This window comes from Natrix helvetica (assembly GCF_964273705.1).
Source record: "Natrix helvetica genome assembly, chromosome: W".
NCBI lineage: Eukaryota > Metazoa > Chordata > Lepidosauria > Squamata > Natricidae > Natrix > Natrix helvetica.
In genome coordinates, this window is record NC_138555.1 from 81,163,608 (window position 1) to 81,188,257 (window position 24,650).

Genomic DNA, 24,650 nt, shown 5'->3' on the forward strand with positions numbered 1-24,650 from the left:
GACACATATAACTGAAACTGTATAGGGTCTCCTGCTTGATCAGGGGCTTGGACTACATGACCTCTCAGGCCCATTCCAACTCTATTTTTCTTTATTCTGATATAAAACATTTGTCAGCTCACTGATTGCCATTCTTCTTTATGGCCTGTAAAAATTGGATAGGAGAATTTTGACTAGTTGGACTATATGTCCTCCAAGCTCCCTTCAAATTCTGTTCTATTCCATTCTATTGTCCCAAAGATGCTTTTTCAAGAGGCAACTGGACTTTCTGCTTTTCCTTTGAAGATGTTTTGCAAGACAACTTCAAAGAAAAACCAGAAAGTCCACTTGCCTCTTGAAAATGTACCTTGGGGCAACCATGACTTGCTCTGTTCTGTTCTGTTCTATTCCATTCCATTCCATTTCTTGTCATATTCTATCGTATTCTGTTCTGTTCTGTTATTCTATTGTTATTCTATTCTATTGTTATTCAATTGTTATTCTAGTCTATTGTTATTCTAGTCTATTGTTATTCTATTTTCTATTCATCCTCTTGGACAAAGTTGCAAAATTGACTAGGTAATGGGGTTTTTTTAGAGCAACAAATATTTTCAGGTGTTGTTGACCAGTTTATTTAAGCTCTGAGTGTTTTTTTCTCAGTGAAAGAATGTTTGGACTTCTAAAAGACATACAAAAGAAAGATATAAAAGAGGAAGAAGGGAAATTCTCCACGGTTGAAAGCGTTTCACATGGTAATTTTGGGAACTCCGACCACAACAATGGTTATTTTTTTCACACCATCAGTTCACACCTTCACGCCAACCCTAAGGATGTTTGTTAATAACTTGCTAATTTTTGCTTTCTTGGTAAATGACACATCCTGAAAACTTGAGCAAAACTTTGAAAGTCCTGCTCATCAAGGACATAATTGTCAAGGAAGAGCAGAATCCAGTCGAGCGACTGAAGTCCGAGGGTGTCCCTGGCATTTGGTTTCGTGAGTAAAAAAGAGGTATTCTTATTTGACTTTCTACCTCCTGGGAAATTAGAAATAAATGAGAATATAGCGGGAGAACGAGGACATTCCTGGAATCAGATGCTACCTCTGGGGAAAGGGGGAAAGGTAAGATGTCTTGGAACAAGAATGTGTATGTCTCCTTTTATTAGATTTCTTGTCAGTGTATTTAGTTTTCCTAGTGTTGGGGACTAGTAAGGCTTGTTGTGCTCTTCATGTGCTCTTCATGTGCTCTTCATATGCTCAAAGATCCACCAATTTGTATTGTAGCACTGTGTAGTTGATTCTGTTGAAATTCCTGAAGTGTCAGCTGTGCATCTCAGCTGAGAGCATCATGATGGAGCACTTCTGCCTAAAGATAAGAATGCGTTCCTCACCTCCTTGAAGGCCATCCCATTCCAATCAGGAGTTAGCGGGAAGGAAGAGTTGCACAAAGCAACTACCTTGTTGAGCTGGGAAACTGCCTGCCCCTCAATTAGAGAGAATTTCTGTAATGTGTGGGTGAAGATGTTCTGCTCATTTCTGCACAAAAATAGCTAGAAGGAGCTGCATGCTCCATCTGGCCTACCCTACCACCTTCGTCCCTTACCTCCTTGTTTAGTCAGGTTCCCTCGCCATAGAGTCTCCTCCCGGTACAGCATTCTTTTTCCTCTGCCTATCCTAACTGAAAGCCCTATCAATTGTAGAGCCGACCGGTGACAGAGAGCCACAGCAGAAGGATGAAAGAGCCACAGGCAGCTCCAGAGCCATGGGTGGCCCACCCGTGAGCTAATCAGTCATTAAGAATGCTACAAGCAACAATGAGTTGCTTGATCTCCAGCTGAGCTGTAGAATTCAAGCTGGCAATGAAAAGGGGAGCTGCTTGCTCCAAGCCTGAAAAAGTAGATTTAGTCCAAGCTTCATGGCCAACGAGGAGATTTTTTGATGTCCTAGCTTACTATGATTCTGCTAAGCTGCGGCGGGGACTGGAAGCTTGGCTCACATCTCCTGCTTAGCTAGAAGCTTTGTGATGACTATGATTTGAGCACTTGGGCTCATAAGAAGCTTGTGGAGAGCAACGGGGATGCCCGAGGTTCTGCTCCAACCCCAAAGCTGATCTTTCACATTTTTAATCATCAGCTAGCTCTAGAAGGTAGGATGGATAGTTTGAAGCAAGTGGGCTTATTCCAAGATTCATGCGAGGAGAATTTTCACAGCCGAGCTGAGTGCGTAGGGTTCTGCCAAGCGAATCAGGAAGAAAGGAGATAGCTAATGGGGTGTCTGCTCCGTTCCTTACATGTAGTGATCTCTTCAATCATTCTCCAAGAGATGAGATGAGTTCTAGAAAGGGTGAGGGACAAGAATACCACGTTTCCTTCTTCTTCAAATCTGACGTTTAAATAGAAGGTTGATGTCCTCCTTATGTGTGATGGTTCCAGTAAGCTAGCAAAGAAGGAAAGTAACCATTCCAAGTCTTGATTCTTAGCTAGGATATTGTTAGCAGCAGCTGAGTGTTAGGATTCAGAGAAGTTAGTGAACAGCCAGGAAGTTCCTTCAAGTCTCGTGTGTATTATGGGGTTTCTTGATCTGCAGGTTAAAGTCTAGATTTCACATAAAGTACTGAAGAACAAAGTTAGTTGCCCCAATTCTCAGGCTCAACTGATTTATCCTCAATCATCTAGCTGAATGCTAGGAATCAGTAACGCTAGTTGAGACAAGGGATGAGGATGAGGTTGCTATTCATTTGCTCTCGGTGATTGTATGGGCCAGGTCTCTCCACATTTTTGTGATCTTGCAATACATTTCTTTGAGTTTTTCTATGCTCTGGCTGGTGTCAGGTTTGGTGGGATCTAACCATCATGTTCTTTGGAGCTTATTTCCTAGTTAAGAGGCTTAATTGGACATCTACAAGTCTGTTGTACAGCTGAGAATGTCTTGCTCACTCAACTGAGAGCTTGAGTTCACGTAAGCTAGCATGATTCTGTAGAGATTCTCAGTCATTCCAGGTCATGATTGTCCCAAAGGTTCTTTTTCAAGAGGCAAATGGACTTTCTTGTGGTTTTTTTTTTAAAGATGTTTCGCTTCTCATAAGCTTCTTCAGCTCTCCCTAGGTAGTTGGGAATGGAAGGATTTCATTGTCTGCAAGCAATATAAACCTTTCCATTCCCCGCTATCCTGTCAGAGCTGAAGAAGCTTCTTGGATGAGAAGAGAAACATCTTCAGAAGAAGAAAAAACAAGAAAGTCCAGTTGCCTCCTGAAAAAGCATCTTTGGGATGTAAGCTAGCATGGATCAAGGAGTTCTTGGGAGGTCTGTTCCAAGCATGATGAACAGCAGCTGAATGCTTTAATTGGTTAGAGGAAAACTTCCTGCAGATCTCACACTCGACAGGATGCTTTTGAATTCCCTACCTTAATCCTAGGACGGGGTCGGCAAAATTAAACACTCAAGGAGCCACAAAATTTCAATTATGGAACTGACTGGAGGTCCAGTCCCCCCACATTCCTAGCATGGCTTCCTTTTTCCTCTGCCGACCCGAAGTCCAGTTCCCCCACCACAGAGTCTCCTCCTAGTGTGGTGTCCTTTTTCCTCCACCTGTCCTAACCGAAAGCCCTATCAATTGTGGAGCCGAGCCGCAACAGGGAGCTGCAGCAGAGGGATGAAAGAGCCACATGCGGCTCCGGAGCCATGGTTCCTGACCCCTGTCCTAGGATTGATAATAGATGGGTGGGGGAGCCAGACTGTTTCCAGGCTGTCATATGAATGCTATGCTTCAGGTAACCCAGGCCAGAGCTAGAAGTCCCATGCTCAGCACTAAGCTTTATGGTCTCCTAGCTGAAGTGCTAGGTGTCAGAGTAAGGTAGTGGGGAATGAGAAGGCTGCTGGATTTCTATTTGTCTTGAAAAGGTTTCTTGGCTGAGCAGGAGATTGGACTGGAAGATCTCCTAGGTCCCTTCCAATTCTGTTATTTTGTTCTGTCGTACTGTTATCTTCTCCCTGGATGTCTGCTTGCATGCTGGGATTCAATGAAGCTAGTGAGAAGCCAGAGGGTGGAGGTTATTCCCAGCTTCATACAGAACTGGAGATAACAGAATAACAGAGTTAGAAGTGATCTTGTAGGTCATTAAGTCCAACCGCCTGCCCAAGCAGGATACCTTACACCATTTCTGAAAGATAGCAGTCCAGTCTCTTCTTGAAAGCCTCCAGGGATGAAGCTCCCACAACTTCTGTTCCATGGGTGGATTGTTCTCCCTGTCAGAAAATTCCTCCTTATTTCTAGGTTGAATCTCTCTCCTTGATCAGTTTCCACCCATTATTCCTCATCTGGCCTTCCGGGGCTTTGGAAAATAGATTGGCCTCCCCTCCTCTCTGTGGCAGCCCCTCAAATATTAGAACACTGCTCTCATGTCTCCCCTGGTCCTTCTCTTTACTAGATATTATACCTCCTGCCTCTCTGAGGTGATAAAAATCACCCACCTGCTTATTTCTGCAGGTCAAAATGCTGATAAAGTCATGGGGAAAAGTAACTTTTGTTTTGATCAATTAGCAGTACTAAGAGACCGATTAAAACTTGTTTCTCTTGTTAGAGAGTTGATGCCTCGTTTAAACGGTGAGCTGAATCCTTGGGGCGAACGTTTGCCTTAAGGCATCTGCCTTTTCAACTTTGAGGAGGCTAAAGATATTAAAATGGCACAATTTGTGACCTCCAGTTGTCTGCTAGAAGAGAATAAGTAACCATTTTAGTGTTTCGTGAACATCCAGAAGCTTCTAGCATATAAAGAATCCTCTGCCTCTCAGATACAGATTGCATGGACCTTGGAAATAATTCTATAATTTAGTTTCTTAGCTTGGGTCTCCCTCTTGTTTGAGTGACAGCCTTGTTTTCTTTTTCCACTACAACTTGCTTTATTCAGTAAACCGACAGGCAAGCAGATATTCAGCCTGCATTTAAGAAGGTGACAAAATGAAGGCTTGGCAAACACACAGATAGGGCTGGAGAATAGGAATTGAGAGAGTGATGCATCTAAAGTGGGGGACAGAATCTTGAGGTGCCCTCATTTTTAGATGCAGCTGTATCTCATGCACTCAAATCCACTTAAAGTGAGAGAGAATCAATTTTATTTTGATCCCCCGGGCTGAGGAGGATCCTTTTTGAGATGTTTGACATTCCTTCTGTGAGTTAAACTGCCTCTTCTGCCAGCCAAGTTTCTTCCCCGCTCCTGTCTCCCAAGGTGTTTCTCACATACCATTAACATTTGGACATTCTCCGTTTGTGCTGACCCTGATTAATGAAGCAGACGGTTGCTGGGTTTGAAAAGTTTGAGTTGTTCCTATTTGACGGAGGCTCAGTGGCCAAGACCCTGAGCTTGTTGATCAGAAAGGTGGGCAGATTGGCAGTTCGAAACCCTAGCGCTATGTAACGGAGGGAGCTCCCGTTACTTGTCCCAGCTTCTGCCAACTTAGCAGTTCGAAAGCATGTAGAAATGCAAGTCGAAAAATAGGAACCACTTTTCGGTGGGAAGGTAACAACGTTCCGTGCCCCTTTGGAGTTAAGTCATGCTGGCCAATGACCATGGAGACATCTTTGGACAGTGCTGGCTATTCAGCCTTGAAACGGAGAGGAGCACCGTCCCCTAGAGGCAGGAACGACTAGCACATATGTCCGAGGGGAACCTTTATCTTTACCTATTTAAAAAGAGAAGTTCCTCTATCTTACTTATAAGTGAGAGAAGGTCAGTTAAATACAGTGAGGGGAGATATTTTGGACTGCCATTTAGAAATGGTGCAGGGTCTCCTGCTTGGCTGGGAGGGGTTGGACTAGATGACCTATAAGTTCCCTTCCAACTCTGTTAATCTGTTAAATTTGTACCCCATGCTTCCTGAGACTGTAAAATGCCTCCTCGCTTTCCCTTCCTTCTCCTTCTATTGTTTCTCTTTTGCTTCCTTCTCACTAGCTTGCTAGGGAAAAAAATAACTGCTGTTCCCTCAGTCAGAATTTCCTCCACCTTTGAGAAGAAGGGATAAATAGTCCCAGAAAGCTGCTTCTTATTTAAAGTCTGGTATTCAAGTTAATTTTTTTTTAATTTAAATAATATTTTTATTGTTTTATATCATAAATTCCATTTCTGTTTCTATATTGAATGGGGTGCTTTTTAGCAATAGCACTTAGACTTATCTACTGATTCATAGTGCTTTTACAGCCCTCTCTAAGCAATTCACAGAGTCAGCCAATTTGCCCCCAACAATCTGGGTCCTCATTTTACCCACCTCGGAAGGATGGGAGGCGGAGTCAACCTTGAGCCTGGTGAAATTTGAACTGCCAAATGGCAGGCAGGTGGCAGTCAGCAGAAGTAGCCTGCGGTTCTGCACTCTAACCACTGCACCACCTGGGCTGCTTTTAGATGTCCAAAGTGTTACAATATAAACATCATAAGTACTGATGAGATTCAAAAATTTTAACTACCGGTTCTGTGGGCGTGGCTTGGTGGGCGTGGTGTGGCTTGCTGAGTGTGGCAAGGGAAGGATACTGTAAAATCTCCGTTCCCACCCCACTCCATGGGAAGGATAATGCAAAATCCCCATTCCCTCTCCACTCCAGGGGAAGGTTAATGCAAAATCCCCATTCCCTCCCCACTCCAGGGGAAGGATGATGCAAAATCCCCATTCCCTCTCCACTCCAGGGGAAGGATATTGTAAAATCTCCATTCCCACCCCACTCCAGGGAAAGGTTAATGCAAAATCCCCATTCCCTCCCCACTCCAGGGGAAGGTTAATGCAAAATCCCCATTCCCTCCCCACTCCAGGGGAAGGATGATGCAAAATCCCCATTCCCTCCCCAATCCAGGGGAAGGATAATGCAAAATCCCCATTCCCTCCCCACTCCAGGGGAAGGATACTGCAAAATCTCCATTCCCACCCCACTCCAGGGGAAGGTTAATGCAAAATCCCCATTCCCTCCCCACTCCAGGGAAAGGTTAATGCAAAATCCCCATTCCCTCCCCACTCCAAGGGAAGGTTAATGCAAAATCCCCATTCCCTCCCCACTCCAGGGGAAGGTTAATGCAAAATCTCCATTCCCACCCCACTCCAGGGGAAGGATACTGCAAAATCCCCATTCCCTCCCCACTCCAGGGGAAGGATACTGTGAAATCCCCATTCCCTCCCCATTCCAGGTGAAGGTTAATGCAAAATCCCCATTCCCTCCCCACTCCAGGGGGAGGATACTGTAAAATCTCCATTTCCTCCCGATCATCTGGGACTTGGGAGACAGAGAATAGATGGGGGTGGGACCAGCCAGAGGTGGCATTTACTGATTCTCCAAACTACTCCAAATTTATCTGCTGAACACCACCTTTGATCATAAGCATATATGTGATAATATCAATCGTTATTGAAAAGTGTACTCTCTTCCATTGTGATATCAATTAAAAAGGTAACGGTTCTCCTCGCACATATGTGCCAGTGGTTCCTGACTCTAGGGGGCAGTGCTCATCTCCATTTCAAAGCCAAATAGCCAGGGCTGTCCGAAGACATTTCCGTGGTCATGTGGCCGGCATGACTAAATGCTGAAGGCACACAGAACGCTGTTATGTTCCCACCAAAGTGGTCCCTATTTTTCTACTTGCATTTTTTACTTGCAGTAGCTGGAACACGTAATTCAGAGCTCACTCCGTTACGTGGTGCTAGGGATTCGAACTGCCGGCCTTTCTGATCGACAAAGCTCAGCATCTTAGACCCTGAGCCACCGCGTTCCTCTATCAATTATATAGCCATCAAAATATTTCCTAATTGTTTTCTCTTTCTCAAGTAGTTCATATTTCACACAAACCCACTCATCTAACCTCTGTATCTGTCAGCCAGCCATTTGTAGAAAAGTTCCCATGTCACAAAGTATTCTGAATCTTCTTTTTCTTTCATTTTTAGAGTTCACCTATTCATTTCTGCACATTCAAGAATATTGTTGTTGTTGTTGTTTTTGTTGTTATTATTGCATCAACAAAATTGTATCACAGCGGCCAGTTGTTTCGCCGGATTTGGCATTGATTACTAGTCGGGCCCCACCCAGGGGCCTAGGACGTCGTAACGTATTTTCGTAATATACGTGCAGATCCAAGCAGTGCAGCTTTTTGCATTTGACTGATGGTGATTTTGTCAAGTTTTAACTGTTTTAAATGTAATTCCAGTGCTTTTGGAATAGCACCCAGTGTGCCGATTACCACTGGAATTACCACTGCTGGTTTGTGCCATAATCGTTGGATTTCAATTTTTAAGTCCTGGTATTTCGCGACTTTTTCATGTTCCTTCTCCTCAACCCTGCTATCACCTGGTATTGCGATGTCTATGATTGTAATCTTATTTTTCTCAATCGGTGTGATGTCTGGTGTGTTATGCGCTAGTATTTTGTCCGTTTGTATACGAAAATCCCACAGGATCTTGACCATCTGATTTTCGGTGACTTTTTCAGGCTTATGTTCCCACCAGTTTGTTGTTGTTTTAATATTATAATTTTTGCACAAATTCCAGTGGATCATTTGTGCTACTGAATTGTGCCGCAATTTATAATCAGTCTGCATGATTTTTTTACAGCAGCTGAGCATGTGGTCAACAGTTTCATCAACTTCTTTGCAGAGTCTGCATTTGGCATCATCAGAGGATTTTTCGATTTTGGCCTTAATGGCATTTGTTCGGATAGCTTGTTCTTGCGCAGCCAGGATTAGTGACTCTGTTTCTTTCTTTAATGTACCTGTTGTTAACCATAACCAAGTTTTTTCACTGTCCACTTTATCTTTTATTTTTTCCAGAAATTGACCATGTAAGGCTTTGTTCTGCCAACTCTCCATTCTTGATTTAATACAATACAATAGTAGAGTTGGAAGGGACCTTGGAGGTCTTCTAGTCCAACCCCCTGCCTAGGCAGGAAACCCTATACCGTTTCAGACAAATAGCTATCCAACATCTTCTTAAAGACTTCCAGTGTTGGGGCATTCACAACTTCTGGAGGCAAGCTGTTCCACTGATTAATTGTTCTCACTGTCAGTTCTCATTTTATCACATCTTTTCTGTATTCTTGTTTCGTCTGTTGGGCCTTCAGTAGATTTTTGTTCTTTACTTCGATTAATAGATCTTCTTGACTTTCTTTTAAATAATCAGCAAGTGCATGTTTTTCTTCTTCAACTATTTGCTTCACTTGTAATAATCCTCTGCCACCTGATTTTCGGGGCAGGTATAGTCTATCAGTGTCACCACGTGGATGTAAACTGTAGTGCATTGTCATTAGTTTCCTGGTTTTTCGGTCCAAAATGTCCAAATCAGCTTGTGTCCAGTTAACTATACCAGCTGTGTATCTTATAACTGGTATTGCCCAGGTATTTATGGCCTTGATTGTATTTCCACCATTTAATTTAGATTTCAAAATTTTCCTAACTCTGTTGGTGTACTCTCTCCTGACAATATTTTTTACTTGTCCATGTTTGATGTTATCCAACTGCAAAATGCCTAAGTATTTATAGGCTTCATTTTCGTTGCATTTAATTAGTTGGCCATTGGGCATTTCAATTCGTTATTATTATTATTATTATTATTATTATTATTATTATTATTATTATTATTATTATTATTATTATTATTATTATTATTATTATCATCATCATCATCATCATCATCTGCAGGAGTTTCTACATTTTTCCAGTATTGTGCGTATACAATCCTGGCTGCTGTTAGAATGTGTAAAATTAAATATGTGTTACCTTTATTGTACTTTCCTTGGAAGCGTGCCCAAGCAATTCTCTCGAGTATGAAATTCACAGAGTCGCCGAAAATAATAGAAAACTTCAGAACTATCGGAGAGCATTTCACCAGGGTTGCCATCTTTCATGGGATATAAGCTCACTATCTTCGCTGTGTTATATTTATCTTCCCCTACAGTTGTTGCAAGAGCCCCAACTGTGTTCCCATTGCTTCCTTATGACCAAGACATTACCACCGCTTCCAAAGTCTCCATCGGTTGTCTCGTCAGTGGCTACTTCCCTCAACCAGCGACGGTGCAGTGGAATTCAGGCGCCATCACCAGTGGAATCCATAACTTCCCTCCAGTTTTGCTTGCATCTGACCGCTATACTCACAGCAGCCTGCTCACCATCCCCGTCAGCCAGTGGCAAGCCGAGTCATTTGAGTGCAATATCGAACATACAGCCACCAGCACCAGAATTAACAAAAGAATTGACCGTGAGTCCAGTCAATTTATGATCCTTTTCTCTTCTCAAGGGCGGTTGATTTGTCAAAGACGAGCACATCCAAATGTGAAGGTGAAACGGTGGGAAACAATGACAATTGTGAAGGTACAAGCAATCCTCGGCTTATAGCCATTTAGTGACCATGCCAAATTATAACAGCAGTACAAAAAGTGACTTATGAATGACCCATGTTTCACCATTGTTCACAGTTGTTGCCATGTCCTCATTTCCACGGGATCCAAACTCATAATTCATGGATCATGTTTATGTTGGTTGCGGGGTCCCATGTCTCACATTTGGTGACCTTCTGACAGGCAGAGTCAATGGGGAAGCCAGATTCACTTCTCAACGGTGTTACTAATTTAATAAGTGTAGTAATTCGCTTAAAAGCCGTGGCAAGAAAGGTCATAAAATGGGGCAAAACTCTCCTAGCAAATGTCTTGTTTGGCAATATAAATTGCCATTATAACATCAGGACGACCTGCAGTCTCCCCAAAAAGGTACTCATGAACCAATGTCAGGAGGAAAGGCAGGAGTAAGCTATCACCTCTTGGAAGGAATTCAAGCAAATGTTGATAGATATAAACCAGGAAAACAAAGTTTGAGGAGGGATTTAGAAGACAATGTGATGTTTGGGTAAGAGGTCCAGGATTTTCCAACCCGTGGAATCTTTCAATCAGAAGACCCTCAAGAACATTCAGGGAAAAAAGCTGAGAAGACCAATGGATGAAGGATAGGGGTTGTATTAGGCTATTACCAAGGTGTAGTGACCCTCATTTCTGTTTCTCCACCCAATTATCTATATATATAAAAGTGAAATACTACTCATGCGTCATCACAAAATCTCCAAAACTGTAAAGCCTACAAACGTAAAATTTGGCACATATGTTCCTCTTGGCTCCTAGGTGCTTGCTTAGAAAGGATTTTTCAAAATGACCATCAGAACATTAGTATTTCTTATATTGTTATTAACACGCTCAGATGCTAAGGAGTTAGGCATTCTACTCCCCCACCCCACTTGAAAAGAACTCTGTTCCAACTGCCACTTGGGCATGGGCCTGATCAGCGTATGATTCATCTGGCCTGAGGACTGGGAGTTTGGACAGGATCAGTGGCACCAGCCTGAGGGAGACAAGGGAATAAGATAGGAGAGACCTTTGTGCAGCACGCCTGAGGGAGAGAAGGGAGATAGGAAAGGAGACCCTTCTGTGGGGCACACGTAAGGGAGAGAAGGGGAGAGGAGAGGCTTCTGTGGGGCAAGCCTGAGGAATAGAAGGGGAGAGGAGAGGCCGATTGTAACTACTCGTTAATGTTCAAGCTTTAGCTGTCAATTTATCAAGCCTGATCACATGGTTCCATAGTGAAGCAACTTAGAACTGAGGAGAGAAGCAATTTAGAACTGAGGAGAAATTTCCTGACAGTTAGAACAATTAATCAGTGGAACAGAAGTTGCCTCCAGAAGTTGTGAATGCCCCAACACTGGAAGTCTTTAAGATGTTGGATAGCCATTTGTCTGAAACGGTATAGGGTTTCCTGCCTAGGCCTCCAAGGCCCCTTCCAACTCTACTATTGTATTGTGTTGTATTGTATTGAAGCATGGGCATCCAACCGACTAGTACTAAATAATACTTAAATCCAACATCTAATTCCTCCTGCTTAGGCATTGCAACCCATAGTCCTGTGGGCCCTGAGATCAACGTGTTCCAATCTTCATGCGGTTCCAGAGATAGACCCATACAGCTGTGGTGCCAGATTTCAGGCTTCTACCCCAAACCATTGGACATTGAGTGGAAGGTGGGCAGCCGCTCTGGATTGCTGCGTCCATACACTTATCCCGCTTGGAAGAATCCTGGCACATATACTTTCAGTACTGCCAGCGTAGTCAACATCACCCAAGACGACTGGCTGGAAGGAAAAGTTTATTACTGCGAAGTAACCCATGCAGCATCACAAACCAAAGTGAAAGGCAGAGCCAAGAAATGTGAAGGTAATCATGATCTTATGCAAATGCTGGTCTGTAGAAGCGAACGTGGAATGAAAATAGGGGGGGAAAGGAGGAGCTAGCCCAACTTTTCATAAGACCTTTGTTGAAATCCATAATATTTTCCAATAAATCTTCATTAATTTAGGGCTTCTTCACCTGCTCAGACAACCATTTTTAGGGAGGGGAAGAAATGAGAGTTGACGAGGGAACTGACATTATTTTTTTTTATCCTTAGGTGGAAGCGGTTGTCCCTCCGGAGATATTAATGTGTATATTCTGCCCCCAACACCAAGATCCTTGTTCATTGATAGAAATAGCAAAATCAGCTGTGTTGTCAACAATCTGCAAAATGAAGAGGGACTGAAAATTACTTGGTCTAGGGAGGAGAATGAACCCCTGAATCCTGAATCACAGGAAACAACAGAAGAAGCAAATGGTACCTACACTGTTGTCAGTCGCCTCAACGTCTTAGCTCAACACTGGGAATCGGGAGAGACTTTCACCTGTGTGGTGGAACATCCATCCTTTGTCACCCCCGTCACAAAGAGAATTTCCAAGGTCAGAGGTAAGAAGGAAGCTACATTGTTCCCCCGCAGGGGGACTAACGGACTTGTCTTCATTAGTACCGAGATATTGTAGGACAAGGATGCAAGCTTGGAGACTTGAAAAGGGGCGGCATCAACAATCTAAATATTGGGTGGATAAGTACAGATCAGAGGGGGTATTCAGCCGGTTTGGACAGGTACACCTGAACTGGTAGTGGAAATCGCAGGTGGGGCTGCACACTCACCCTGGTTCTATGCCATCTTATTTGGGCACATTTTCAAATCAGGCGCATGCGTGCAAGCCCCGCGTGCAATCATCAACGCACATGCACAGAAGGCCGAGCATATACATGGATGGTACATTGCTCATATTTGTGAACCACTAGAGAAAGTAAGTGAATACCAAGCCTGACCAGGGTGACAAATTTCACGCTTGGCTTTCCGTCTAGTCGTACAATGGGCTGAAAACCATGGTTTAGTGATATAAATGGCTAAAAGAATCATAGTTTAGCAAGAGATATGAACCATTCATTGCTGCCACTAATTTCTCCTATATTTCATTGTTGTGTTTCTTTCCGCCAACTTTATCAAGGCCAGAGAAAGGCACCCAAGGTCTACGTCTTCCCTCCTCACCGAGATGAGCTCGAGACAGGCACACGTGTGACGCTTACCTGCATGGTAAATGATTTTTACCCAAAGGATGTTGATGTCCAGTGGCTAGAGAATCATAATCCCTTGGAAGAAGACAACTATGAGACTACTCCAGCTATGAAGAATAAGCATGAAGACTCCTACTTTCTATACAGCAAACTTTCTGTCCCCAGTTCTGATTGGGACACCAAAGTCTACACTTGTATGGTGGTCCATGAAGCCCTCCCCATAAAGTTCACAGAGAGGAACATCTCAAAAACTCAGGGTAAAAAATGAACCAGCTGCTCCCTTTCAACCCATCCTAGATTTGCCTCTAGCACTGTGAGACCAAACTGTTAATGATTTGTCTGCTCGCTCACTTGGCATCTGGATGAATAAACCCTCTCAGGAATATCTCAGATTCTGTTGTTTTCTCCTTAGAGTTGAGATCTAGACTGGGGAAGGGAGATAACCTGTCTGAAAAAGAAGAGCTAAGGCTTAAGGCTGGTTTATTGGATTGATTGATTGATTGATTGATTGATTGGATTTCTACAGCCCCCCATCTCAGCAAATGGGTGGGTCACTGTTTTGATAATCCAACAAAATGGAGTTCATCATGTTTCTGTATGAATCCCACTGAAGGACAATTGATTTAGCTGGGTTTGGGGGAGCTATACCAAATTAGCCCCACTGCAGCCCTGTGCTGTGAGAAAAGAATGGAATAGATTCATCTATTCCAACCTGGTGAGATTCAGGATTCAGTGGCGATTTGAACCCATCACGTATAAGGACAACGATCCTTTACTGTCTCCTCCATACCCAATTTCCTATATTCTTAAATGCCCTTCTCTGTAGGTTGTCCATTTAGCCTGAGAACCAAGAGTCAAAGTTACCAAAATACATAGAATTATAATTATTTACTAAAAAATGTCCCATCATCGGAGTTCCAGCAAAGTCCCTTAGCCAACTTCCTCATAACCAAAGTTTCTTCATGGACCAATCAATTGGGGAAAAGCGATACTATTCCCCGCAGGTCTATAATCTACACTTAGCTTCAATATCAAGGATTCATATATAATACCCCAAAAATCCAGAGAATGCTCAAGGGAGAATCTCGAGAAGCTGTTATAATATAAGGATGCTATGATCCAAACTAAAAAATAAATAAATGGAAGCATCGCGCTCATGGTCCAATAAGGGAGAGTTCTAAAGGACCAACTATGTCAGGAAATACCAATTATTTGCCAAATAATTGATATAACACCAGAGGTGGTATTCAGCCAGTTCGGACCGGTTCGCCTGAACTGGTAGCAGAAATCGGCTCTATTCTGTCCAATTCAGTCACGCTTTTGAGGCCGGACGCATGCACGGAAGGTGCACCCACAACCAAAGTCCATGCGCGGAGGGTCGGGCACATGCGTGGAAGGGGCACGCACATGGCGAACTGTTGGTAGCAAAATGTGAAACCCACCACTGGACAAATAATCAGGGAAAATAGATCAGGATGGGCATTCAGCTCTCAAGATTTCCACATTCAGAAATGCGAAGCTACATAGTAGACATATGATTGTCAAATATCTTCTTAGAATTTTCAGTAATGGAGCATTTACAACTTCGGAAGCAGAGGAGGGATTCATTTATTGACATTATCAGTTCGCCCACCACCATCACAAAACACGGCAATTTATCTTGCGCTCGCCGCCTACATATACGTATAACCTCAAAAACACATCAGTATAGGGTGGGATTACACCCGGACTGGTGGGCTGACACACCCCATCCACAGGTTGCCACAACTGATTCATCCAAACTAGTGCAAATCGGCTGAATGCTACCTCTGTTCTGGAGACAAGGCATTCCACTGATTAATTGTCACCCCTAGTCCTTCTTTTCACTAGACTAGACATAGCCAGTTCCTTCAACCGTTCTTCGTCTTTTAGTCTCAAGTTCCCTAATCAATGCACAGACGAGAAGGAGAGATTCTCCAGCGCCCAAGAACAATACAACTGTAGAAATTAAATACTAAGATCTCTCTCTCTCTCAGTTTGGACATCTATTTGCAAATTGAAATATTAATAATCACATTTCATCATATTGACACATTTAATATTTTTCTGAGATATTTAATTTTCGCACCCTCAGATTCATCAAAATTTCTGACAATTTGTTTTCAATGAAATATAAACATGTTCACTGAAAAAACTAATATATAACACTTAAAAAGCCCACAACACTCTCTCTCTCTCTCTCTCTCTCTCTCTCTCTCTCACTCACTCACTCACTCACTCTCTCTATACATACATACATACATACATACATACATACATACATACATACATACATGTTGCATCCATAAAAGATGGTTTTCTGCCTGGATGGTCTGCTGGAGTGAGCCGAAAGACAGAAAAAGGAAGTAGTATGCTCCCTCCCATATTTGGGCATACCAGGGGTTGTGACACAATATACATACATACATACATACATACATACATACATACATACATACATACATACATACAAAAAAGAAAGGAACTTTATAGACACACTTTTATAAAAATCTGCCGATCCTCATCTGGTGAAGAATGCAGGCATATAATATTTTCATCATGGAAGTTGGCAACTGATGCTAAGCTAAGAAAGAGAGAGACTCATTTCCATGAAGCAGATCATTACAAACATTACAAAGCTGTTCTTTTTTAAAAAAATATATGACAAATGATAAATGGGTAAAAACAATGGAAAGAAAGAAGCAAGAAATGGACAATACCATTCCACACGAGCAACTGAGAACACCTATAAATATTGCGGAGTTTTTTTCCGCCTCCGGAACGAACAAAATAAATGAGAAATTTAAAATATGAAAACAATACCACTCAGTTATAAAATTATAATACAAAATAAAACAATTATAACGTATGAATGGCAGATAAATCAGCACATAAATTGGAATAACAAATAACATATAAAAAGAGAACTCAATGCGAAGAAGGAAGGCTAATACCATCCAAAGAAATAGAAGGTGTGATTTCACACTCTTGGGTAAATCATCTTCATCTTCATCGGTTGATACCTAGGATGCTGGCAGCAATACATATCAACCATCGGTGCCAGTCAATGATATTTGTGACACTTTTTTAAATATTCTGTTGACTGAATATTTAATGAACATAATAATAATAATAATAACAATAATAATAATAACAATAATAATAATAATAATAATAATAATAATAATAACAATAATAATAATAACAACAATAACAACAATAATAATAATAATAATAATAATAATAATAATAATAATAATAATAATAATAATAATAATAATATATCTGTAGAAAATTATTCTCATTTTTGGGAAATAAAGACATAATAGATATAATACTCTCAATCTGACAGAAAAAGTATGGGCCTGAAGTTATTTAAAAGGCAAATAAAACACGTTTGTGGTCCTACAATGGGGATTCCTTTTAAATATCACTAAGGAAAATCGTTACGACTAAAACTGAGCCTACAAGTCACCCACGGATCTGACGAGCGATTCCGTCATTATCACAAAACCAGAATCTATTCCAAATCATAACCCAGATCGACTTATTGCGGCGGTCTTAAGTCCACTCATGTCATATATTTTGAAATCCAGATTAAAATAAAATAATAATAAAAGGAATACCACAGCACTCATAGCAATAACACCAGCAATAGCCCTTAAACTTATATACCGCTTCACAGTGCTTTCTACAGCCCTCTCTAAGCAATTTACAGAGTCGTCCCATTGCCTTCAACAATTTTGGATCCTCATTTTACCCACCTCAGAAGGATGGGACGCTGAGTCAACCTTGAGCCTGGTGAGATTCAAACTGCCAAATTTCAGGCAGCCGGCAGTCAGCAGAAGTAGCCTGCAGTACTGCATATAACCACTGCGCCCCCAAGGCTCATAAGCAAGCATTGGTTTGAATGACCGATAACAGACAAGTCAATATCTTGAATATGTGCACATAAACTAAAACATGACAGAATCACTGGGAGGAATTATAATCCATTGGGTCAAAGAGATGTTTTTTTTTTAAATATAAAAACCCATAATTCTGCAAAGAGAATAACATTTAAAAACAGCAATTCCATCCAGATGCTGCACAATTATGTTTTGGGTCAATTTGTATGGTCTGATTTATCCAGATGACATTTCCAGTGCTATGCAGAATTACCAGGTGGGGAAGAGAGAGAGAGAGAGAGAGAGAGAAAGAGAGAGAGACAGAGAGACAGAGGGAGAGATAGAGAGACAGAGAGATATCTTGAATGTGTGCTCATAAACTAAACCATGACAGAATCACTGGGAGGAATTATAATCCATTGGGTCAAAGAGATTTATTCTTAAATATAAAGACCCATAATTCTGCAAAGAGAATAACATTTAAAAACTGCAATTCTATCCAGATGCCTCATAGTGGTGGTTTAGGTAAACTTGTATGGTCTGATTTATCCAGATGATATTTCCAGTGCTATGCAGAAGTACGAGGTGGGGAAGAGAGAGAGAGAGAGAGACAAACAGACAGAGCGAGACAGAGACAGAGACAGAGAGACAGAGGGAGAGATAGAGAGACAGAGAGAGACAGAGACAGAGGGAGAGATAGAGAGACAGAGAGAGACAGAGACAGAGAGACAGAGGGAGAGATAGAGAGACAGAGAGGGACAGAGACAGAGGGAGAGATAGAGAGACAGAGAGAGAGAGAGAGACAGAGGGAGAGATAGAGAGACAGAGAGAGAGGGAGGGAGGGAAGGAGGGAGAGAGAGATGGATCAATGGAAATTTTATGTTGATGAACCATAAGGCAAATGACATGTTTTCTATTTTTCCTTTCCCAGTGATAGTTGTGACTTTGGAGAACGACTACAGCTTGGAGAAAGAGGAAGAACTGGGGAATATGTGGACCATCCTTTTTATTTTCTTCATCCTCTTCCTCTTCAGTGTGTCCTATAGTGCCACAATAACCATGTTCAAAGTAAGTGGGGAGGGAAGAGAACTTTCTCAATGAGGAGCAGGAAGAAAGGGGATGTCTCTTTTCAATAGCATGTAGAGGTTGTTTATTTCTATGTGTCCGTTGATGGCTGATTTGGCAGAGAGCCAGACCAAGAAACAAACCAAGGCAAAAGAGAGGATCGGACTCTCATGATCGGGAGGATAATATTCTTCCTAGCCAATATTTAAGATGAACACATGCTATGAAGTTCAAGATCCTTTTATGGCCATCTCCATGTTGTTGAAGAAGCTGCAGCCATCAAAAGAGAGCACCAGAAAAGAAAGGCTGTTAATCTGATTGATCTCTATGATCCTTTTGTTCTTCATGTTGTTTATTACAATACCATGAGGGTGGAGTGTGGTTTTCATGCATCTACCCTTGCTTGTGTCCTGACCCAGGCTTCCCAAGATCATGAAGCAGACTCCTCGTCCCAATAAAACCTCTTTTGTTTAGGTTAAAGGGAATTCCTCTCCAGCAAAGTCCCCACAAACAGTCTTTCCTGACTGTTCACAACTACAGACCTTTATCAGGCTTAGAATGTGGCCAGGCCAATATCTTCCAAATGCCACGCTGTAGCAGCCATTACTTGGCAAGAAGTCAGGAACAGATCTTCACCCAAATGAATTGAACTAACTGTCTCCTGCAAACTCCCCTCCCCTTTGCTCCTCTTTATTCCCTATGGGAGGGACCATTCACCGTCCATCTGTGGCTTTACTCCCGAGTCGGCCCTTGTTCCTTCCTTGCAATATAATTAGTAAGATTATTCCCCCATGTACTTAGGAATGTTCTCTTTTTCAACACCTCAGGGAACTTTAGAAGTGTTTTGAAAGCAGCGCCCAGTAGGGGAAATCTATACAGCCTAAGCACCGGTTGTATTCTTTCTCTTTCCTCGCACGTTCTCTTAAGAATAAAAATAAAAAATGAGATGAAGTGAAGGAAATAATTGGTCAAGTCCAGGGGTGGGATTCCAAAATTTTAGCAACCGGTTCTCTACCTGGTTTATGGGTGAGTGTGGCCATGGTGGGCAAGGCCTACTCGGTCTCCTACAACATGGCGGGGGCAGGGGTTACCCTCCCCAGGCTTCGGAGGTTTTCCTTGAGCCTCCAGAGGACAAAAATGGATTCCTCCAGGCTCCGGAGGCCTTCCGGAGGCTGTTTCTGGACTTCCAGAACTCCTGGGAGGCCTGTTTTTCATCCTCCCATAGCTTCCATGCAGGACCTGCACTTACCTGGCATCCAAAATGGGCCGTGCGGAGACTCCTGGGAGGGGAGGGGTGGGTAGGGCCAGCCAGTCCTTGCAACTACCGTTTCGGCAAACCAGGTGTAAAATTAGCATCTGGGTCACTCGAACTGGCTGAATCCCACCCCTGGTCAAGTCAAGAAGAATAAAATAAAAAACTTTGGAGAATAGAAGTTGAGGGGGGGGAATGAAATAATGTAACCTTTTCTCCTATTGGTTGCAAAAAAGGGGGAAGGAAAGAAGTATTAGTAACAAACATAAACAATTCTCTGTGGAAGAACCTGTCAATTATTCTTCTCCACCAACTTCCAACCCATCATTATTTTTTTTTGTTCTCACTGTTTCCCACCAGGTAAAATGGTTTCTTTCAACAATGACGCCACTGAAGAAGAAATCAACTTCCCCTAGTTACCAGAACATGATCCAGTAGGAGACCAATGGGAAGATTTGGTTGGGTCTACGACTCCACCTTCAACGTAAAGGACCTGGAGACTCTCTCTTTCCTGAACTATCCGAGACCAATTTGTGGATCCACGCAGACGGAGCAGACCTTGCTGGAATCTGGAAGAAAAATATATTCTTGTAAATCATGTGTCATCAAATCAATGCCACCGAACTAAACTTATGGACACATATTAAATTGTTTCCTCAAGAGCAGACACATCTCCAATCAAGATAGGCATGATATATGTATAATGGATGCCTACCGAAAGCCAACCTGGCTTAGCGTCTGAAGAGTTCGTCCCAATGTCTTTGCCTTTCATTGAAAGAAATAGAATTATTCCTATTTCACTGAGAGAAGTAGAATTATTCCTGTAAAGAAAAGAGCCATAGTGACTCCCTATTTAAACTTTGCACAACCTAAACTAACCATCTGAGAGCCAACCCCTGGTCTAAGCAGTCTAACATTGGCAGGAAAGAAGCTGTCATGTTAGGAATGATAGTTTTCTTGTGAAGAAATGTGGTAAGGGTATTTCCAGGGGGATTTCTGGTTTGGGAAATTGTTGCAGAATAGTCAAAAACTGATATAACGTCAGATAGCCAATGATAAGTAGGAGTGTTGAATTGTTTTACTACTTTGTTGAAACTGTATTTAAAGCATGTATTCAGACTTATACAGTGCTCTTCCCTATGGAGGGAACCCTTTTGCAAAAGATCTTTAACAGTATCTCCATCTTTATTTGAAATAAATATGCTTTTTATTGTTCATGGTGTCCTGATTTTTATCTGGGAGGTTTTTCTTATCTCACATTCATCCTGTTGTTACAGATATTCCTGGGGATGCCCAGTTCGGCTCCTTTAATGTCCCCAGTAGGAGCTGGAGGGATGGTCGGGACCTCAATCCCACCCAATGGCAGCTCTCGGGTCTCAAACGTGGGCTTGCTCACCTCCTGACCACTGTTCCAACCACTCGAGCCACTGTGTTCCTGGTGCAGTAGCTAAAGTATCAGATAAAAAACCAAGAGACCATTAGTTCAAGTCCTGCTTTAGGATAAGAAGCCAGGCGGGTTAGCTTGGGCCAGACAGATTCTCCCCACCCTAGGAAGCAGGCAACGGCAAAGATCTTCTGAAGTTGCCAAGAAAACCAGAGATGTGTCTGTTATTATGCTGTTGTAATATAATTGGCTTACTTTGTTGTACTTTGTTGTTGCTATTATTCTGTTAGGAAATAAATGCACAAATAAAAACAAATGTGCACTCTTTATGAGTAAGGTTATCTTACTCTTTTCTCTTTCAGATCTTTGCAAACATTAATGCTGTTCAAACTTTGGAGTGGTGGGTTGCTTTTCTAAACTGCCTCCTGAGAAGTCACTCCTCTCTCTCTCTCTCTCTCTCTCTCTCTCTCTCTCTCTCTCTCTCTCTCTCTCTCTCTCCCTCTCCCTCTGTCTCTCTCTCTCCCTCTCTCTCCCTCTCTCTCTCTCTCCCTCCCTCTCTCTCCCTCTCTCTCCCTCCCTCCCTCTCTCTCCCTCTCTCTCTCTATCTCTCTCCCTCTCTGTGTATCTCTCTGTCTTTCTCTCTCCCTCTCTCTCCCTCTCTCTCCCTCTCCCCCTCTCACTCCCTTTCTTTCTCCCTCTCCATGTCAGGGGTTCAACTCTGTTATAACTTTAAATGGTTGCTAAATGAATGGTCATACGTTGAGGACTACCTGCAATCTGGTTTTAGGAAATGACTGGGTTTTCACACCGGAGAGAAAGGTTTATTGAAAATTGGATTGCTTTTCATATTTGCTCTGCAGGGAAGGAGGGAAAAAAGACTGGGAACAATTATACTCCCTTCCAGGTCTGCACTGGCTCTGGAATGTAGAGGGATATCCAATTTTATTCAAGATATCCTTGTTTTGCTGGAAGACTAAAGCAAGAGAGGAGCTAGTCGCAAGATGCACAATACCCAGTGGGATAGATCACCCTCCCCTGATGCCTGAGAGATAAAGAACAAAAGACCCAAATGAGAAAATATATATGTGTGTGGAATTAAAGGAACATCTCCAGAAGTGGTATTCAGCCAGTTCAGACTGCTTCGCCCGAATCGGTAGCGGAAATCGTGGGTGGGCGCCCACCCACCTGCCCTGCAGTGGTGGCTTCCGGATCCAGTTGCAACTGGTACAGTGCAACAGGGCCGGTTGTCCACCATATGCATGCGCGCAGCATTCTTACTGCCTGCAACGCTCCAGGACGCTCCAGGACGCTCCAGCTACTTGGCGGAGCATCGCACAGGCACCGTATCCTCCAAGTGCGTAAGCCACAATCGGCTCAAATACAGATAAGGATGGCGGGAGGATGGGCCTTCCGGGGCACCGTAGTAGAAGGGTACCTGGTGCTCCCAGCAGGCACCGGTACACCCATACCGAAGCATACTGGTCGTATCCCACCACTGCTGCCCTGGCTCTATGCCATCCTATTTAGGCACATCTTTTAGGCCGGGTGCATGCGCAGAAGGCACATGTGCGAGCAAAGCACATGCTTGGCAGACCGGACACATGTGTAGAAGGCTAGGCAAATGTGTGGAAGGGTTTTGGGCGCACAAACTGAGCAGACGCATGCGGTAAACCATTGGTAACAAAATGTGATTGCTTCTCTCCTTGGTTAGTTTCCAATCATTGTTTCATATATATATATATATATATATATATATATATATATGTGTGTGTGTGTGTGTGTGTGTGTGTGCGCGCACGCGCGCGTGTGGTGTGTGTGTGTGTGTGTGTGTGTGTGTGTGTGTAGGTAGGTAGGTATATGTATGTATGTATGTGTATATATATAAGACTTCTGCCTAAGATATAATACAGCCCAGGTTCAAATCCCAGTAAGGGTATGGCTAGCTGATGAGAGCTAATTAGCTTGAAATAGATCTATACTACTCTCCCTTTATTTATTTATCAGTAAAAATATGGTTTTCTGCCTGCATGGTCTTCTGTGATGAGCCGAAGGACAGAAAGAGGGAGTAGTGACCTTCCTCCCATATTTAGGCATACCAAGGGTTGTAACACAAATACATACATATATATATATATATATATATCCCTTTATTTTATCAGCACAAATACAACATCTCTCCTTGGTTAGTTTCTAATCATTGTTTCTTTTATGTGTGTGTGTGTGTGTATGTGTGTGTGTAATTTTTGAATAAACACAAACAAACAAGACACAACAAACACCATAAAAACATCTTCCATTACAAATTGTAAAAAGTGTGTCAATCGGTTACAAAGAACTTTCGTGCGTCCCTTCCACCGCCATCACCTATGATTCATATCAAGTTATCTATTTTACATCACCTATATTTATATATAGCGCTATCATCATACCTCATCTTTCATATGACTATAGTTGTTTTAACATCCCTTTATAACAAACATTCCAAAATTTAAAACAAAACCACATAATAGCATTCCATTACCTATTTTCAATATCATCCAACAACATTATATCTTTACAACACATTCAAAATAAAAATTAATTATGTTTGATAACAAAATTTTTCTGCCTCTTTTCTTAATCACTGTTTACAATTTATATCCAATTTCCCTTTTATCATGTCGATACAAATATTACATTATCATTATCAGTCATTTATTTAACAATCGTTGGACTAAGTTAATCTGACTTTTTCTCCTTTTTTCACCATTTAAAATTTATACCAAATTTCCTCTTATCAAGCCAATACATATGTGTACATTGTTATCATTATCAATTATTTATCTAACTTTATCCATTATCACTTCATTTTTAACATAATGCTCTAATGTTAACTAACTTTAACTAGTGTTTTGTTATTAGTGTTCATATCTCAACCAGTGTCTTTCCAGGAATAGTGTAGTCCTATTTCTTTTGCCATTTGTGGAATTAGTCTTCTGGCTATTCCCTTCATCAAATTTGTGAGGACTTCTCTTCGCAACTTGCTGCTCGTTACATATCTTGTAAAATCTCGACACCCTCCATCAGTAGTGCTTTCGTCAGAAACAGACTGGAGACACATATAACTGAAACTGTATAGGGTCTCCTGCTTGATCAGGGGCTTGGACTACATGACCTCTCAGGCCCATTCCAACTCTATTTTTCTTTATTCTGATATAAAACATTTGTCAGCTCACTGATTGCCATTCTTCTTTATGGCCTGTAAAAATTGGATAGGAGAATTTTGACTAGTTGGACTATATGTCCTCCAAGCTCCCTTCAAATTCTGTTCTATTCCATTCTATTGTCCCAAAGATGCTTTTTCAAGAGGCAACTGGACTTTCTGCTTTTCCTTTGAAGATGTTTTGCAAGACAACTTCAAAGAAAAACCAGAAAGTCCACTTGCCTCTTGAAAATGTACCTTGGGGCAACCATGACTTGCTCTGTTCTGTTCTGTTCTATTCCATTCCATTCCATTTCTTGTCATATTCTATCGTATTCTGTTCTGTTCTGTTATTCTATTGTTATTCTATTCTATTGTTATTCAATTGTTATTCTAGTCTATTGTTATTCTAGTCTATTGTTATTCTATTTTCTATTCATCCTCTTGGACAACGTTGCAAAATTGACTAGGTA

The 24,650-nt window shown here is 42.0% G+C and overlaps 1 gene segment (V, D, J or C); it reads left to right on the forward strand.

Moving 5' to 3' along the window:
* Positions 1-849: 849 nt before the first annotated feature.
* Positions 850-13,775, forward strand: LOC309400318 (Ig gamma-2C chain C region-like). The segment is given in 5 exons: positions 850-973; positions 9,895-10,194; positions 11,863-12,189; positions 12,422-12,751; positions 13,324-13,775.
* The last annotated feature ends 10,875 nt before the right edge of the window (positions 13,776-24,650 follow it).